Source organism: Grampus griseus (assembly GCF_964374135.1).
Source record: "Grampus griseus genome assembly, chromosome: 5".
NCBI lineage: Eukaryota > Metazoa > Chordata > Mammalia > Artiodactyla > Delphinidae > Grampus > Grampus griseus.
Genome location: NC_138998.1, coordinates 91,787,071 through 91,800,529, shown reverse-complemented (window position 1 = coordinate 91,800,529; position 13,459 = coordinate 91,787,071).

Genomic DNA, 13,459 nt, shown 5'->3' with positions numbered 1-13,459 from the left:
TGAAGGTATGCGATGCGCATGAGCATCCGCATGTAGAACCGCGTCCTCAAGGCCACGGGGCAAGATCGTCACCTTCAACCAGCAGACCCTGGACTCCCCCAAGGGCTGTAACACCGTCCTGCTCTCCAGTCCTCGCAAAGGCGGAGAAGTGTATGGGCATTTCCGCCCGGGGAACAGCACAGCCACACTAAACCCTTCGTGGGACCAGAGAGGTTCGAGCATGCCAACAGCCAACGGGCCAGACACAGCTACAAAAACTAACCCAAGATCCTGCCTTGTTATTAAAGATTTTGGATGTAAGTAATTAAGAAAGTAAAATGAAACGAAGTGAAATGAAATGATTTTAAAAAGGGATTATTGAGGCCTTTCTATTTTGTACACAAAACCACTGGGCATCATGCCTGTGGACACCTCGGAGATCGCAACGTAGATACACATGGCTCCAGCCACTTGGTGGGCAGTGAGGTGAGAAAAACAATGGTTTGGGTGAATCACGTGATTACAGAGCTAGGGTTCCAGATGGTCATGATTGGCCTCCATAACAGCTCTAAGGAAGTAGTGAGAACAGGGATGGGAGAGGGCAGTTAACTACCAGAGGCCCCTCCAAGTATTGGCTGAGGGCCTTAAGCTGCCTCTGCCTATATGAAGAACTTCACCTTACAAACAGTGTTACTTCTGTGACCACCAGAGGAGAGCACTCCCTGTCCCTTCCTTTATCCATCATGAGCCAAGTTAAAGTCAGCCGTGGACATATTTGACTGAGACATCCTAGCTCACATGTTTGTGTCCTGGATGAAACAGTATCAGGGAAAATGAGAATCTAGCATTTTCAGCTACTATACCATAAGTCACTCTTTACTTCCCTACAGTGTCCATAAGAGTGAGGATTTTCCCAATCACAAAAAGGTTTCAGATGCTGGGTATACAAAAAAAACAACAAATGTTTGGTTTTGTTTTTGTATTTTCTTTCTTTTTTTATATACTATCCATGAAATAGTGGCTCCAGCACTAGCAAGAGGTGAAGGGCATTTCCTAAAGGACAACATGGAGTGTGAGGATGGTGGTTATTCATTGAGCCTAGAGAACAACCAGACAGACAGAAGCTGAACACTTAAGAATTAAAGTTCTGGGAGGGATTTCCTAAAATTAAATTAAAAGTATTCCAAGGCTTCCCTGGTGGCGCAGTGGTTGAGAGTCCGCCTGCCGATGCAGGGGACACTGGTTCGTGCCCTGGTCTGGGAAGATCCCACATGCCGTGGAGCGACTAGGCCCGTGAGCCATGGCCGCTGAGCCTGCGCGTCCGGAGCCTGTGCTCCGCAATGGGAGAAGCCACAACGGTGAGAGGCCTGCGTACTGCAAAAAAAAAAAAAAAAAAAGTATTCCAAGAAATTGACAACTTTGACTTAGTGGAAAAATGGGACTGAGAAGTGTTAAAGAGCATGGAAAATTTAGCCAGAGATTATAAGAAAACTAAATAACAGCAATAATAATAAAGGGCAATTAATTCCACAAATGAAAACAAGTTGTGCAAGAAAAGAATTTTAATAATAGAGCTCAATTTTGCTCTGAATTAAACAATATACATAAAGCCATAATAACTAAAATCTCTGAACCAAGATTCAATTTAAATGCTAAAAACTGGGTTTGTTAGATGGGAAGAGGAGATATACATATCCGTGAGAGGAACATCAGGGTGTGAGAGGAGTTTAACAGAGCTAAATCTTCAGTTTCCATAGTAGAACTCAATACACAATATCCAAAATTTAGGAAGATATTCAAAATGAGTTATTTTGGAACCTAGCTAGATACCAAAGAAAATGACTAAAAACCTTAAAGGTGGCATCGGCTGGGGAATGGAGAACTGTTGTTGGAAGGGATGGACAGGAGACTGCAGTTTACATCTTATTACATTTTGATTTTTAAACCATTTCCAAGAATTACTTTGAGATAAAGGCACACTTAATCTGTAAATTTAAAATCTGTAACTAGGAAGAATTAAGTACTAATTGATGGTGGCATTAAAGTTGCATTATTAGAAAAAGTGTATGTCAAAATATAGCAAAAACTATAAAAATTTTTATATGTTATGACTCAGTAATTCCAATCATGACAATTTATCATGAAGAAACAATTCAATAAAGCAAAATGCTATTTATTGTAGCATTAGATTTGTGTATCAAAAAAAATTAAAACTGTAATGGATTGATGACAAGCAAGTATGTTAAAATCCACAAGTTCAAAACTATATTTAAAAATATATTAATCGCTTTAGATGATGACAGATAACTAATTCATTATTTAGAAAGTAGTAAATAAAGGGAAACAACCAAGCATTTAACATGTCTCTCCCACATAAAACAAATGCACAAGTTAACAAAATACTTGACTGATAACCTCAAAAGAGAGACAACCAGATATTATGTGACTGCTGATGAAAGATACACCACCACATATAAGGTGTTTTTGCCAGAAGTAACAAGCCTGAATCAGATCAAGCCATACAAATAATCTGTTTTTTAACAGTTAAACTGTAGGAATAAAAATTAGTAGGAAGGGTAACCTATAGGTTAAAAGATACTAAGGAGATACATCAAAATAAATACAGCGTTTTGACCTTATTTGTATACTGATCTAAACAAACCCATTGTAAACAAGCTATTATATAACTGGGAAAATTTGCACATGGACTTGATATCTGATAATATTAATGGGTTATTTCTAATTTTTTTAGATATGATAATATTGTAGCTATGTTTAAAAGGGAATCCTTACCTTTTAGCAATATATACTGATATATTTACAGCATATTCTTGGAATATATTTATAATATTCTTGGAATATTTTCAATGTAAAAAAAATTGAAATGAAATGTAGGATTTGTCTTTCATTTATAATATTAAAAATTAATTGTACAATCCAAGGAGAATTTCAGATATTTTACCAAATATCATCCAATTAACAGTTCAGACTAAATGAAATTTTATCTCTCTCATTCTTTCCTCTCTTATTCACTTTTCTCTCTCTCTTTTTTATACTTATTCTCTATGTTCATATTTTATCTTCTACTCTTTTTTCATATTATTTACCTTATTGCTCCCCATTTCTTTCTCAAATAAATTTACTAATAAAGGACCTTTATTGTGGAAGTGCATTATGGATGTCCAAGGTGAGTATCAAACTTCAGAAAATTGGACCTGTTAACAAATTTCAACTGTAACAGTAAGTCTGCAGTATAGTTTTTTCCATAGTTATCTACCGGTATATGTATAAAGACTTAATCACAACAGTAACACCAGAGTTCTCACATGGTCCAACTGTTAAATAACTCAGCATAATAAATTTAGCTGTTTTCACATGAACCACTGATGCGCGAAAATAATTTCCTGCTAATCAGTAATAATGACTATATACCCAGTGAGTCACCGTTACACTTTAAGAAGAAGACTGTGCTAATGCGTGAATAATTATTGACCTGATTAAGTGTCCAATCTTGCTCTTCGAAAAAAAAAAAGTGCACATCATTTAACAATTCAGCTGTATATTGTCTGTGAGATAAAAGCAAGAGGTAATTTGGATAACTAATGCACCAGCTAAATTCTGTTAGGCAGTTCCTAAAGTAGATGATTTTCATCTCCCTTAAACATTCAGGAACCTACATTTTTCTCTGCTTTGTGTCCTTAATGTGCTGCCAACTATTTTCTAAATTTTTTTCCCTAGAGGCAAGGGGAAAAAAGAATTAGAGAAAATGAAGTAAATGATAGGGTTTTATCTGTCTCTCAGCTAAGAGGGCTTGGAGTTCAGAGAAAAAGCTATTACTAGTTAGTGCCACAGAACATTCCTCTGCAAGGCCACTTTTCAATGCTATTAGAAAGGTAAGCCTTTTTGAGAAAAGAGAAATGCACAGGATTCTAGATATTTAGCAAAGACCAAGTTGGAGTGTGATAAAGGGCTAGGAGCTATTAGCTGTCGTGTTATAGTTGTCTCTGATCAAATTGTTACTTCTGTTTGTTTCCCTAAGATTATCTCCCATTAAGTACAAAGGGAGAGCAGTTTTGCTCTCCAGAAATGTCTTGACATTGTAAATCAGATCAGAGGTATAAAGAGGGAAAGAGGATTGCAATCTGTAAAGGATACAATGCTTCTTCATTTGTGAATGAGTGTGTGAGATCTGAATGCTATGTTATTAATCGCTGAATAAATATACTGTGTTAGAAGAACTGTGAAAAATTACAATTAGAAATAGTTTGGATTCTGCAGCAAATCTGTTGGGGAAGCAGCATAACAAGTTTCACTAGTGTACACAACTATTTAAATTTTTCAGTTCTACTGGGAGGAGAGAAATTCATCTAGCAAAGCAATGTCCTTTCCTTCAAAGGAGCCATTTGTTTATTACCCATTATGAAACTGTCTGTTTATCACCCAAACTACACTGGAGCTAAATAACATAGGAAGCATTCCCACAACTAACATTTAACCAAAACAACTTTAATGATCCTGACGAGCAATACAGGGACCTTCCAAGAATAACTGAAAAATAACTGCAACTCTGAGAAGGGCAGAATATTTTCACTGAATGCCACATTTGGACATAATCAAAGATGGAAAATAATAGAAAAGCTAAAGCTATCTTTTGGGGAGGGAATGTTGTTTGTGTAGCAGTTATGCCCACTTCAAACCATCCACTTTCATTTTAAGGGGAAGTGTGAAGCTACCTCACAGGCACTTTGAATCAACAGAGTAATACTGAGTTTTGGTTTCATAAGGCAAGTATTTCTAAAAGTTGTTTGCGCCTCAATATTAACTCCAGGCTTTAATGATTTAACCTTTCAACTTCTTCCTTACGGAATGGTATTCTCTCACTTCATGCCATGAGAATACTGAGTTCCCCTTTGTACTGTATTAATGAGTCACTGAGAAGATTCTGCTCACTTCAGACTGTAAATAATACTTCTATGTTATAACACCAAATAATAATTATTCTTCATTCTGATGACTCTTGGTCATTAATAAAATGAGTATATAATGATCATTATGCTCTGTTTAGAGAGGCAATCATTATATAATACACTTTAGAATAACTTCCACCCCAAATGTTTAAAATATAAAGCTGCAATGAATAAGAATAATTTGGGTTATCAAGAAAATTTACTGGCTTGAAATCATTTGTATTCCATTATATTGTATAAATTGCTGCTGAATCAGCATAATAACGCTTATCATAATGTCCATTCCAATATAGGTTTTTCTATCTCTAAAGAGACTCCATATGGTATTTCTTCTTCTGAAATAGACTCATCCATATTTGACTGGTTTGAATCAGGCAAAAGGGATTCTGAATGGTGCAAACATAATGTTAGATGAAGATACTATAATGTTTCTGCTCCCAGAGGTGAAGTTTGTGTTTCTCCAGGATTGATTCAATACTGCAGAATGGGAGTTACTCATGAGCTGTGAGGATTTCACCAGTCTTCCCCTGTCTCCCCTTCTCTGAACCCCTCTCTTCAAGGTTGCATGTCAAGAGAACGGAAGTACGTATCCTGCTCTCCTGCCCAGTTGAGTCTCTGGATTCAGACAGTTCATAAAATGCATATTTTTTAATCTCATCTCTGAAATAAAACTATATCTCCCTTAATGGCATTGCATTAATGTTTTCATTGCTCCCCTTCAGCTGGAATCACTAACTTGATGAAGTTTGTCCTCATGGTGCTACACAGAAAGAGGAGGTTACTTCCTACCTCCCCTTCTAAAGAGCAGAGTAACTATGGGACTCCAGTACAGTTACACATTCTCAGGGGATAGCAACATTTAGTGCATGGCCTAGAGCAGGAAAGTAGGGAACATATGTTAATTTTAAAAAAATAAAAAACCTTCCAGTGTACTTTTATTTAGAATGGGGTATTTGCTTGTAATGATAGGTCAAGATCTTTAAAAAATTAATACCATTTGTTTCACCTACTTTGAAAAAAGTTTTATCAAATTTAAAATTAGAGAAATAGTGAAATTAAAAATATGTTTTAAAAAAACTGACCCGAAAAACTGACTTGGGTAAATGAGAAGTGGAGAAATAAAAATATCGTGCCATAAAACCTAAGCTCAGTACAAGTCCTGTGGCAGTTTGAAACTTCCTGTCTACCAAGAGAAAGGATGGAAAATATAGTTCTCATCAGCAAAATTTGGTATGCTTATCTGACGAGAGACTACATTTCCCTATACAGGAGAACTGAAAGGAACCAGTAGTTGAATAATTCATTCTCTGGATAAACACAGGGTTTTTCTGAGAATCCAGAACAGGGGCAGAGAGAAGCACAGGAGTGTGGGTTTCTCAGATATACTAAGACAGACATCTTACGGTCTTTGCTGTAATCCAAATGACCACATTTCTTTAATATGAGCTATTGCCAAATATCTCTTTAGCTTCTGCTGTTGTCTCCTGGGCTGTGTGTATATATTTCTCCATGGAAAGCAAATTTAGCACAATTAGAGATTCAAATTAATGAGAATAATTTCACTGATCTAATATCTAAAATTTTCCCTTCTTCTATTACACACTGTTGTCCTTTGGTCATTCTTATTGACACTTTGGTTTTATAAGAAATAAAAAAATGTTAGTTTTTATAACTTTATTGAAACTCTCCTCAAAGATTTAGTGGGCAAGAAGAAACACAGGCCTAATTGAGCTTTACTATACACTGTAGATTTCTGTTTTCCATTCTCTCCATGGTCTCTTACAAGCCAATTCAATTCAGCAAATATTTATTGAGCACCAACACATGATGGGTTCAGACAGTGCTAGGAGTTACAGGGGTTGAAAAAGATATATATGGAAGAGTTTCTTCCCTAGAGAACTTTTAAATCCTTATTAGAGGAGGAACACATAAAGACTTTCTTTTTTTAAGTGGGAAACTTTTAACATTAAATGATTAAGAGCACAAGCAAAAAATACAAAAGATAAGATTAGAAGAGAATAATTCAGAGAAGACGAAGGACTTGGACTGGACCTTGAAATAAAATTGGTGAATTCAGGCCAGGGAAGTAACGTCAGCCAAGACATGGAGAAAAGAAAGAATAAATATCAGACTTTTATTGGAGATTGAGAACTGTATGCTGGGAGAACTGGAGAGCTGACAGCAGGAGATAAACATGGATAGTTAGGAGGGCAAAGAAGGAAGTACACAAGTTTCCCTAGATTAGTAAGAGTACATAATTTATATATTAAATGTCATCACGTAAATTCTTACACTGTAAACTAAGACATTGTTTTGTTTCCACATCTATGCAGAAATTGCATAGATTTCTGCAGAAATTGCAGAGGTAAATTTTATTTCCTCTCTTCACTAACCGGCAGAGTGAGTCAGAAACACTGGCAAGCTCTGAGGGCAAGACATATTTTACTTTTGCTTGGAAACATTAGCAGCTATTAAAATAATTCTCTTCATTTCATCTGTTATACAATAGACAGGAAACGCATGGGAGAAAAACACATATACCAGGATCCATTAGTCCTTTCACAGCTAAGGAGAAATGAAACCTTGCTTTGTCAAAGTAATTGGGTTATTATATGAGACTAACTTCACTCCAGACCCCTTTTCTCTCTGTGGAGAATATGTAAGCAGTCAGCGTTTTGTATTCCCACCTCACTACAGCCCTTTTAAGAATATTTATTTTATACCTCATTAGATAAAATATATATTTTGCAGCTTAAACTTATAAGTTCATTATTCATTCAATTATTATATGAGTGCCCACTGTATGTCAGGTATTCTTATAAAGTGCAAGAAACACAATGATAAACATGGAGACTAAGGTCCCAGACGTTGCGGAACATATACACTTCAGTAAAGGAAGACAGCAACAAGAAGGAAAAGGTGGACATGATGAGTTCACTCTGTGGTCAGTGCTATAATGGAAATAAACAGGGTCATACGACAGAGGATGATGGGGAGAGAATAAGACCTTCCCTTGAATAGGGCAGTCATGTAGATGATTCCTGAAAAGGTACCCTTGAGTTTAGCTGGAAGAATGTAAGCAAGAACTAGATAGAAAAGTCAGAGGAAGAGCATTCTAGGCAAACAGAACTGTAAATGCAAAAGTCCTAAAGTCTCTGCAAAGAACCATGTGTTTAGGGAATAGAAAGGATATGACGGATAATAGCTTGGCTGCAGGAAAAGGGAGAATGGGTGGCATGAGCTTGGAAGTTGGGAAGGAACCCCACTGAAGAGTTTGGTTAGATGGGGAATTGGGAAGAAAAGAGTGGATCAGGCAAGTGGTTGAGAACTATAGGGGGAAAAGGAAAATGGTCCTTTCACAAGGTTAAAAAATCTTCTAAAATCTTCTTTTCTTGTCAGACACCATTCTCTTTAGTTTACCAGTTTCTTAAGTAGGGAATTTTATTTATTTACTTATTTATTTATTTATTTATTTATTTATTTATTTATTTTTGTGGTACGCGGGCCTCTCACTGCTGCGGCCTCTCCCGTCACGGAGCACAGGCTCCGGACGCGCAGGCTCAGTGGCCATGGCTCACGGGCCCAGCCGCTCCACGGCATGTGGGATCCTCCCGGACCAGGGCACGAACCCGCGTCCCCTGCATCGGCAGGCAGACTCCCAACCACTGCGCCACCAGGGAAGCCCGAGAATTTTATTTTTAATTAGCTATTTTAAGCTGTAAAAAGTCAAAGACAAAGTGAATTGCAGTTTTATTTTCCCTTCATCTTGGACTTTTTCCAAGAATGTGTATACAAAGGAAGCTAGATAGAAAACTTCCAAACTGTCAACTAAATTAAGACAAGTGTTTATCAATCACTCACTGTCTGCTTTACTATTTACAGGCGCTGTAAAATTACAAAAGAAGGCAGAAGGCATGGTTCCTACCCTCAGGGAACTTATAACCTATTTGAGAAGACCTGTATAAATGCAAAAACTAGAGAGCAGTGCTACCACAAATCTCTAAATCAGCAGAAGGAATTGGAGCACAAGTTGTATGTTTATTTTTTTTTTAAGTTGTGGAATGATATAGGAACAACTGTGGGGTGGATTCCTCCAAAAATGTTGTGTGAAGTAGTTGAGGCAAAGCCCAGTTATAAAAGAAGGGAGCTAGATTTCTAAACAAGGGATAACATTCACAAGGTTGGGGTTGGGTATCGGGTTTTTTAGAAGAAAGGACACTGCAGCTGAGTGTTTACCTGGAGCTGAGGAAAAAGATTAAGAATAATTAGACAAGGAAAGATGATATAATAGCAGGTCTATACAACCAGACTAAAAAATTTGTATCCAATAGTTGGCAGAAAACTACTAGACTTTTAATCAGTCAGTATAAAAGTAGGATTTTTTTTTGGATAGCACACAACAAAACAGCAAACACATGTAATTCTTCTCACATGAGAAATACTTTAAAGAAGTGTCCTTAAAATCCTTACAGAAACTCTCTGAGATAGATCATTAACTTCAGGTGAAAGGTTAAGAAACTGGGGCACATAGGGTTACTTAACTTGATCATCGTCACCATATAATCTCCCATAAAAACAGATTAATAAAACCCACAGGATGTCTCTTGCTGCCCAAACTTTTAACATCATCAAATATTAGATGTGCCTATTCTATGAGCAAATGTGATACAACGAAAAGGGACTAGAGATGAACACCAGGCAGAAGGGTTTGGTACCTGTGAGTTAGAAGCCTACAACTCAGTGCTAACAGTGAGATTGGGGAGGAATAAGTCTAAAAGTTCTTATAAAGGATGATTATCCAGGCTTTGGAAAATATGCATGTAATGAGTGAAAGAAGGAATAACGTCAAAATAGTTGACTTAGGAAATGGGGAGGATAACAGTGTAGTTGGCACAAATGTAGAACTTGGAGAGAAGGGTTAATTAGTGGTGAAAAATGATAGTTGTCTGGACACAGAGTTTAAGAAGATGTAAGAACTTTGCCGGGAAGGTATTCATAGGCAGCTGTAAAGCAGATAGAGAATTAATTTAGAACTTCATGCCAAGTAGACCTTAAGTCAGAGTAACTTTTCCATCCCTGTCTTTGCTTTAAATTTGACTGCAAACATTGAGATCCAGAAGAGATTCTGGTTGAACTTCAGATGAATAACTCTAGCAGCTGTGTCTAAGACGAGTCATTCTCGGAGGTGATGGGGTCAAGCTCCACAGCTAGCTTGACATTTTGTTCAAACTGAGCTGTCCATCTGCTCTTCTGGACTGATAATGTTGCTGCTCACACACACAAAAAGATATCTTGGTCACCTATGCCTAGATTTGGGAAGCAGACCTGCAAGAAATGATGGATGGCTTTACTTTAGCCGAGTGTGGAGTAGGAGTAGGGGAGGGCAAAGGTGGGAGAGTGAGGAAAGTTTACCGGAGACTGAGAAAAAGGCCAGATTTCCCTTAATTAATCTTTCGGTGCTTTACTATTTCACCTTCTTGTCTTGTGGCTTAAGCCCACCGAGACCGTCCATCTCACGCTGATTTTAATTCTGATATACCACCGTAATGATGCATAAGGTAACCACATGCTAAATTTTGTTATTCTCTCTCAGAAGACCCATGGCAGTAGTTGCCAATTGGTACTAATATGGTCTACCCCCAAATCACAGGAATGGTCATTCATTTTTCAAGGTAGCTAATTTGCTTATAATCCTCTTCTCACCATCTTTATTCTCCTTCACACAGGGAGAAAAAAATGGGGTATTACAGAAACTTAGTTGGACACTAGCCCTGAAAATAAATCATTTTAAACCTCCTTGATCCGGCAAGATTTCCATAGAAAAGATATTACAAAAGATATTACAAGATTACAAGATTTCCATAGAAAAGATATTACAAGATTTCCATAGAAAAGATATTACAAGATTTCCATAGAAAAGATATTACAAAAGTCAGAGGAAAGTATCCTTCCCTCTCAAGCCACAGAGGCCATATTTTCCACAGTTCATGAAGAAAACCAAGTAGAATAAATCTTGAACACCCATTCTACTTTCATTTAGCAATCATCAATTTACAAACAATCATGTGAATAAAGGTTCACGGTACAAACCTAGAAAGATTTCATTTAATTGATGTAGCCTGCAGTAACGCAGATACTTTGGGGCCTACACTGAATTTGTTAACTGATTTTTTTTCAAGATATGCATTATATGAGAGAAAAAGCGAATCTTGCCCTACCTGGGATATAGGTAACAATTTACTTGTTTGCCTAATAATAATATATCCGTTTGTATAATGCAAATGAAATCTATAAAACTGTGGACTTGTAGGTTGTTTTTTAAACCCTATTGCAAGAAGGAAAATAACTTGCATTAACTACTATCCGCAATTCTCAAATCACTTCATTTTTAAATTTATTTGTGTGTTTATTTGTTTGCTTATTTGTTTGTTTTCAGTCATCCAATAGAAGAATGTTTGAAAACCTGCGGTTTCACAAAGCCTTATTTGATTTTCTATTGGCTCCACAGATAACCAGCCATCAAGATAAAATGTAGAAAAACATCAAGCTATTATTTTATACCTGAAAAGACTACTAACTATTCAGTTCTGTGAAACATATTCAAAAGACAAGTGTTTCCTTTTGTACTGACTTGCAATACATTTGGCATTTCCTTTCTGAAAGAGCTTTCAGGTTTTTCAAAATGGTTGTAATTTGAAGTCACAAACGGTTTATTTATGTCTTTAGAAAAGGTTCACAAAGACCCAGTCATATGACTGGGCTATTCATAAAGGCAGAACATAGTATTTCTAAAATATAATATTCTCGAGTGTCAGTCTTTGACAAATTCATGCACTTAGCACCTGGTTTAAGCTAAATAATACTATAAAAACAATACCAGAGTCCTTTCCACTTTAAGGAGGCTGAAAGAAACTTGGTCTTCAGGATGCCTGATAGCTGTACAGTCACCCAGTCAGTATTAAGGATGCTGAGCCACTTTATTATCGTGTCCTTATCTTCTAAGTCCATGTGAAAATAACACATTCAGGTCAGCTGAGTCTCTAAGTCTCGTACAGAAAATTTACTTTCCTGCAAGAGTGCGTGCATGTGTGTATGTGGAGAGTGTATTAATAATACCCTCTGAGCAATTTCCAGACAATTTTTGTTGTTGTTTTGCTGTCAAATGATGCTAACAGATCCACTCAGATATATTAACTTTCTTAACTAGATTGCTTCACTTGTTGGGAACAGCATAAAAAAAGCTTACTGCAATAAACTTCCCATCAAATATATAAATGATTATTATTTTATCATTTTGTTCTCATATTAACGAGCATTAAAACATGGTCAGGTTTATTTTTTTCTTTTTTTTCACAGAAATATTCATTATCCTGCCTTCTAGTATATACTGGTGCATAAAAGGGTAAAAAGTCTTGTGGTTTTATCCCAGGTCATATATGGATATAAAAACTGGCTGGTGATTTGTGGTGTTGTTTTAAGGATAATATTGAGAAGACTTGAATAAAGTTAGATGTGTTATAAAATGTTTTTTTTCTTTTTTAATCTTTTAAAATTCAGGTGAAACTGGCCCTGTCCCCAACTCCAGGGATAAATCTTGATTGGACTAAGCCAATCATGAAACCCCCATTCCCCTTTCAATAGCTGGTTTAAGTAAGGGCATTTGACACAATTCTGGCCAATAAAACATGAAGGAAAGTCTGCTGGGGACTTCTGAGGAAAGTTTCTTTACTGATATAAATGAGGACATATATGTTGACCTTGTAATATCTGTATCTAAGGCCTGGAATCACAGCAGTCATCATGTAATCATAAAAGAGACCAGGTGAGGAAAAGCCAAATACAGTCCCCAGCCCTTCCCAAAGGGTCCTCCTAATTTTTATTCAGTAAATATAACTGGATAAAGAAGAATACCCAATTTCCTATGGAAGATTGTTGGATTTTCAAAGATCCAAAGCTCCATCATGACCCATCTGTTAGGGTGAGGGTATATAGGGTTATGTAATAAAAGGAGCCCTGACCCAAGACTATTTTATACAGACTTATAATTGCTTTCTAGTTTCTGACTGGGAAGTCAGAATGGGTATGCCATTAGTTGATGAAACTTACACTGGAATCCAGGATAACTGAGCGCTCCCAAATTGTACAAAGTCATAAATTGGCATAAGCCAAAAAGAAATACATCCTAAAACAGAAATAGTACATCTAGGACTGAGCTTAAGCAGGTCTAAAGAGCTTAAGTTAGTTGCACAAATAAGTGGTCCAGATCTCCATGTCGCCTACTAATTTTACCTCTCTGTCTCTTCCTTAGCTCATACCTATAGCTTCATAGAGAGTTCCCTATGATCACGTCTCAGAGGAAGAAAAAACACAAGCTTCGTTCGTGGACTGAGTCTTCTGGACATACAAGTCCAAGCTGAATGATGACTGCTACTGTACGGTAGCCCCAGTGAGGAGTAACCCTGAAAGACAAATCAAGGCACAGAGCTTCCGTCTGTGTACCTGATCAGCTATTT